The following is a 6000-nucleotide window of genomic DNA, read 5'->3' as shown; positions in this document are numbered from 1 at the left end:
TTTGTTCACATTTTATACATTTAAGTTTACATCTTTTTCTTCATGACCTAATTTGCCACAAATAAAGCACTTTATTTCATCACAATTACTAATTAAATGTTCATTTTTACCACAAAAGAAACAATTCTTTGGTTGCCCCCAATATTTCACAAACCCTCTGTTTCCATCCACATTAATCATTGATAGTTATATGTACTGAGTTTTCATTTTCCATTTGTAAAACAACTCCACATTCCTAACTCCTAGTCCATAAATCTCTATTATCATATATCTTTGTAATTTTTATTTATTCCTATTTATTTAACATTTGTTAACCGGGAAAGTCTGGCTTGGAATGAGACAATTTTCAGTGGAGACCCAGGGAGAAACGCTCCAGACGCATGTCTTTGTAATGTGGGAGGAAACTGGAGCACCTAGAGGAAACCCACATGAATGGAGGGTGGACATGCAGACTCCACACAGAAGGCACCCCATCAAAGAATCAAACCGGAGAACCTCTTGCTGTGAGGTGACAACACTACCGCTGCACCACTGCACCATCCAAATATGTTCCCAGCTATCTCTTTCTTGCCCATCACCCCTCCAACATTTTCTATCCACCTGAGGAAAAATTCTTTGGCATCTACTTGGGGTATAAAAATAGCTATGTAAACACTTCCAGACAAAGATCCTAAATCTTCTAGAGTTTGTTGCACATTTGAGAGATATACATATATCTCCCCATTGTCTCTTTGTGAATTGCTTATTCAGTCTCTCTTACCAATCCTTTCTAAGCTCCTCTGAGTGATTCTTATAATTATCATGCAATATTTTATATGCTTTACTAACTATTATATGCTTTACTAACTATTCACCATCCCTTAAATTCCAAAACACAATTGCTTCCCTGCCCTCCACCCTAACTGTAAAAACTCTAAACATCTTTCATCCTTCCTACTACTACTATTCTCAACCTCCTCCTCTCTGGTGACATCCATCCCAACCCCAAACCTCTTGCCAGCCAGGGAAATAACTCACCCTGATTATCTTCCTCTTCCCACCACAAATCTCTCCTATTTGCTACTATAAATGCCCAAAGCTTATCCAATAAGTTACTTAACTTTCATGCCTGGGTCTCCCACAATCACCTAGACTTTCTTTCCATTACTGAAACGTGGCTGAAACCTCACATAACAGATCCCAAAATTACCCCTCCCAACTATGATATAATTCTAATTGACAGAATCTACAAGAAAGGTGGTGGAGTAGCCCTACTTTTTCATCTTCCCTACTTGTGACTCTCTAGACTAAGCCCCTACCCCAATTTTCTACAGCTGAGCTAACCCTGGCCCTGCTAAAGATCAATCACAATAAAAGCATTTGCATAGCTGTCCTATATATCCCTCCAGGTAACAATACTCCCATCCTAGAGGATATCCTCTCTTGGTTGTCATCAAATATACAAAATGAAACTATACTTCTAGGTGGTGTTAATATAAACTTGAGTGCTATAAACTCTCCCAAAACCTCTCAGAATATAAACCTATATAATTTCACCCAACTAATCAATTCTCCTACTCGACCTGACAACGATACCACTTCTGGTAGCATTTTGGATTGGATACTTGTATCCCACCCCCATATGATATCTGACAGTGGTAAGTTACCTGACTCCCTTAATGACTATCTGTCTGCCTTTGCACATCATGCACCTTCATCCCTCTATTTTCAGCACAATTATATCTCAGTCCATTCCCTAAAAAAACTTCAATCCTCAAACCTTTTCTGACTCCCTAAATACATTAACTGGTATCCTCTAAAAACCCTTCCCCTAGATCATGCTGTTACTTAATTCAATACTTCATTTATTAACTTACTCAACAGTCTTGTTCCCCTCAGATCTAAAAGTGTGAAATGCAAAACTGCCCCTTGTCTAACCAAAGATACTATTTCCCTCATGCATCTCAGAGATAAATTATGGAAACATTACCAAAAATATAAAACTCCTAGCTCCCTGACTGAGTACAAACAGCTTTGTAGTAGAGTAAAAAAACACATTGCTACAGATCAAAAATCCTACTACTCAGTATTACAAAACAATCATAAATACAACCCCAAAAAGTTCTGGAACAGTACCTCTGCCCTCCTCCATCCTGGAAACAGAGACAACCCTTGTCCATGACATCTGTACACACAGTCTTTAAATAGTCTCTTAATGTCTCTTTTTCTACCTCTGTACAAAATTGCACATAAGATGACATGATGTATAAATTCCAAGGATTGTCATTTTTTTAAATTTCATATTGTTCTATTAATTTTTCTATATATTGTCCTGATTCAAAAAACAATGTCAGAAAATGAATCTTTATTAATGTGAATAAATGTTCTTACCTCCCTGGGAGCAATACCCAGTGGTGCAATAACATTGTTCCATATTTCATATCTATCAAGTTCCTTCTCCTTCTTACTGCTTATTCTTATACGATACTTCCTTTTCACTTCTGTTTTCTTTTCTTGTCCTCTTTCTCTTTCTCTTACAGTTTGTGAGTATGACTTCTTCCTTTCTCTTCTATCTTTGACTTCTTCTTGTATCGTCTCCATTATGTCACCCCCACAACACTGCCTTCTCACCTTCCAGTTTACTCTGATCATTTAAATCTTTTAAATAAACATCCTGCAACCCTCGCGACTGGAGGATTGTAACAATACTTTATGACTATGATTTAATATCTGCCTCAAACAGCCTTTGCTAAAGCAGCACTTCAGTATTCTATAAAGGCTCAAACACCTTCACTTGTCATTCCTGCTGCATTGCCACAATCTTGACTATTTCCACCTTCCTCTCCTCCATATTTACTAATATCTATCCAATTGTAAACTCTCTTGCAAAGGTTCAACAGCCTTCATCTTTACTCCAGTATCATTTGCTCTACTGCCAACAACATATTCACCCACAACATTGCTATCCATACCTCTCCCCGCTTCTCTGAGCCGCCTCTGTGCTTGGACTGGAAGCAGGAAGTGATGGTATGTTCAATGTCCCTGCAAACAAGTAAGGGAAGTTCCTTGATGCCCTGGCCAAACTTCATCTCAAGTCTCCCCTGAAAAGAAACCACTAGCCTAATGGGACTAACTTGGTCAACAAATGACAAATAAGGAAAATACAATTACTGTAGTTATGGTAAGCTATAAAAATAAATTAGAAAAAATAAATAAAAATCGAAACTGTGTTCGTTGGTTTCTTATCTTTCCATTTTTATTTATGCCAATGAAAGCTGCTGGGATGTCATTCTCATCTGGATGAGGAATAGCTATTTGAATGTCATTCCGGAAAAGACCAAGGCTATGGCCTTTCATGCCATCATTAGATATTCTGTGGTACCTAGTGTTATCCTATTTATCAGCACAATGACTATCATTTAGACTTTGTAATGCTTGTAATTTGCACATTTTGATGATAGAAAGTGTGCACATCTTCTCCCATGTATAAATTAATTGTGGATATGCAATATAGCTCTGTGTCTTTAAGAGCTACCTAATCCCCGTATGTGCTGAGAATCTGGTGTGCCATTTATACAACTGGAGATGTAAGATGAAATTGTTAACTGCTTTTCTGCCACTTTGTGCATTTTTAAGGTAGTAGTTCTACTTTGAATGCCAATGTAGTGCCACTTTTAGCAAATCTGAACATGATGAATGGATAACCAGAGGTTTACACCTGACCCAGAGACTCCCCATACTCTGGAATAGGCTGCCCATACATGTCAGGCAGAGCACCTCAATGGCCCTACTTCAAGAGGAACCTTGACAATTGGATGGGTGCTAGGAAACTCACCCCAGGGATCACATCAGTAGCCCTGTTTGACAGGGGTCCAGGAAAGTAAATATTTGTGGGAAGCAATAGCCAGGGAATCGTTATGGCTAGGCTTGTATGAACCTATGAACAACCTGTATTGTCTTAGACAATAGGGTGTGGAAGTCAACAATCCAAAACACAAAAGTAGTCATTTCTTAAAATTTTGTTTGGTACCTAGGTACTGTGAAAGCCACAATGGATGTGATATCTAGTTAACATAAATATAATTTCCTAGTCAGGTAACTCATATCAGAACAGAGGTAAGTACACTGATTTTAGGCAACTGAAATCTAAGCTTACAGATGTCAACAAATGATTTAGCATGCAAATATTTTAATAGTGCTAATGTGCTTTAACAATGTTGCTTTTAGTTATCCCTGTTTTTAAGTTATCACAGAGCCCAAAATTACAGTCAAGAGCCACGTGTTTTTTTAGAGCTGGTAGTTGCAGTCTTTCTATGTCACAGATATAATAAAATTCTCCTGTTTCCATCTGTGAACAGCTTTGCAAATATGTCACCTTATATCATCTAAAGCCTTCCCGATATCGGTTACTTCAAGGCTACTCCTGAATAGTGATCTCTCTTTAGTGTTCTGTGCTATGAATGATCCTGGCACTCTCTGAACTCTTTCAACTAAACGGCACCAGTGGTAAGGCAAATACCTGTTCTAGAGACCTAAACCTGTACTACCACATCAACTGCATCAAATGGCATTACAGATACCTAACCCATCATATCCCCATTTCTGTAATGGGCTGCCCTTATCTATCAAGCAGAGTACTTTTCTAGCAGCCTTTAAAACCAGTCTCAAAGACTGGAAGGGTGATCACAAATTTTAACCAGGGATAATGTGGAGAAAGTCTGCTTAATGTGGGACATGGTTAGTCTCCCATGGTATTGGCTGATGTGGCCAATTTTTTGATGGTCTCCTTTGGCCATAAGTTTAATAAAAATCTATGAACCTATGAGCAATGTCCAATGTTTTTTTTTTCTTAAAATGCATGAATACAAACTTGATTTACATTTTGTGCATAGTTCTACGGCAATACCTTTATACAGTGTATCACATCACCAGGCTATTGCAGGTTTTGTGGAACTTTAGCTGGCTTTGTATTAGGAATATAAGAAGAATACAGAGCAAGAACCATAAGATACCTAGCAAAATACACCTTTAACCAGACATATTAAAATTTTGTGCTTCCCTTTTCAAGCACTTAATCGTACTCACCTCCCAAAGTGAGCAAGGCAATACATAATAAACCTGGTTTAAGGTTGTGTCTACCCATCCAGTCATCAAGACTAGCCTTAAATGTATTGAAAGTAGTATTTTCCTTCACCTGTAGTGGAAACTTATTCCTTAGGCTGGGAATACATTGAGTTTGGAATTTACTTCTCCAGTGAGCCTTGTTTATTTTTAGGTGTAGATTTGGATCCCTAATGTGGGTGTTTATAGAAAGAAATTGGAGATCAAACAATACTGGGTCTTTTGTGGCTCAAAAACGAGACACAGGTAAACATGGAGCAATCTTCAAGCTAAAAAGAATAAGGTAGGTACTTAATTGTCTAAGTTTAATATCTCTGTGGCCCTTCTATTTGAGCAATGTTCTTGGATTTCAACATATCAAAGGGGGCATTGCATTAACTTACATGTCTACGTACCTCTCATCTGTCTAAATTTTCACAGAATGTTCAGATTTTTGCCTCGCATTTTTGGTAATTTCCTTATAAAGTTTGGGTTTTTCTGGAAAATATCTGAAGAATGAAATCATTAAATAATGATGCAAAATGATGCAAAACTTGTTATTTTAACAGTTTCTACATGTGTAAGAGCAATATTTAAAATCTGTCCCTGATGCTGGGCTTTTGTCCTCCCACTAATTTTTTGCTTTGTCCAGATTTTTTGTACTTAGAGGTTGAGAGGTATGCATTTCTTAAAATGGAAGAATACATTGGCAGGTATACTTCTTTGGATCTTGAAGATATTCCTTTGGAAATTAAGTGCGGAAGATAGGACTTCCTGACTATTGCAAAAATATGATGATCAAATGGGAGAGAGAGAGTGAGAGAGAGGTTGAGAGGTATGCATTTCTTGAAATGGAAGAATACATTGGCAGGTACACTTATTTGGATCTTCAAGATGTTCCTTTGGAAATTAACTGCGGCA

Source organism: Protopterus annectens, chromosome 1.part2, assembly GCF_019279795.1.
Source record: "Protopterus annectens isolate FY-2018-M chromosome 1.part2, PAN1.0, whole genome shotgun sequence".
Taxonomy (NCBI): Eukaryota; Metazoa; Chordata; order Ceratodontiformes; family Protopteridae; genus Protopterus; species Protopterus annectens.
The sequence above is the reverse complement of the archived record's forward strand: the minus strand, read 5'-3'. Positions refer to the sequence as shown.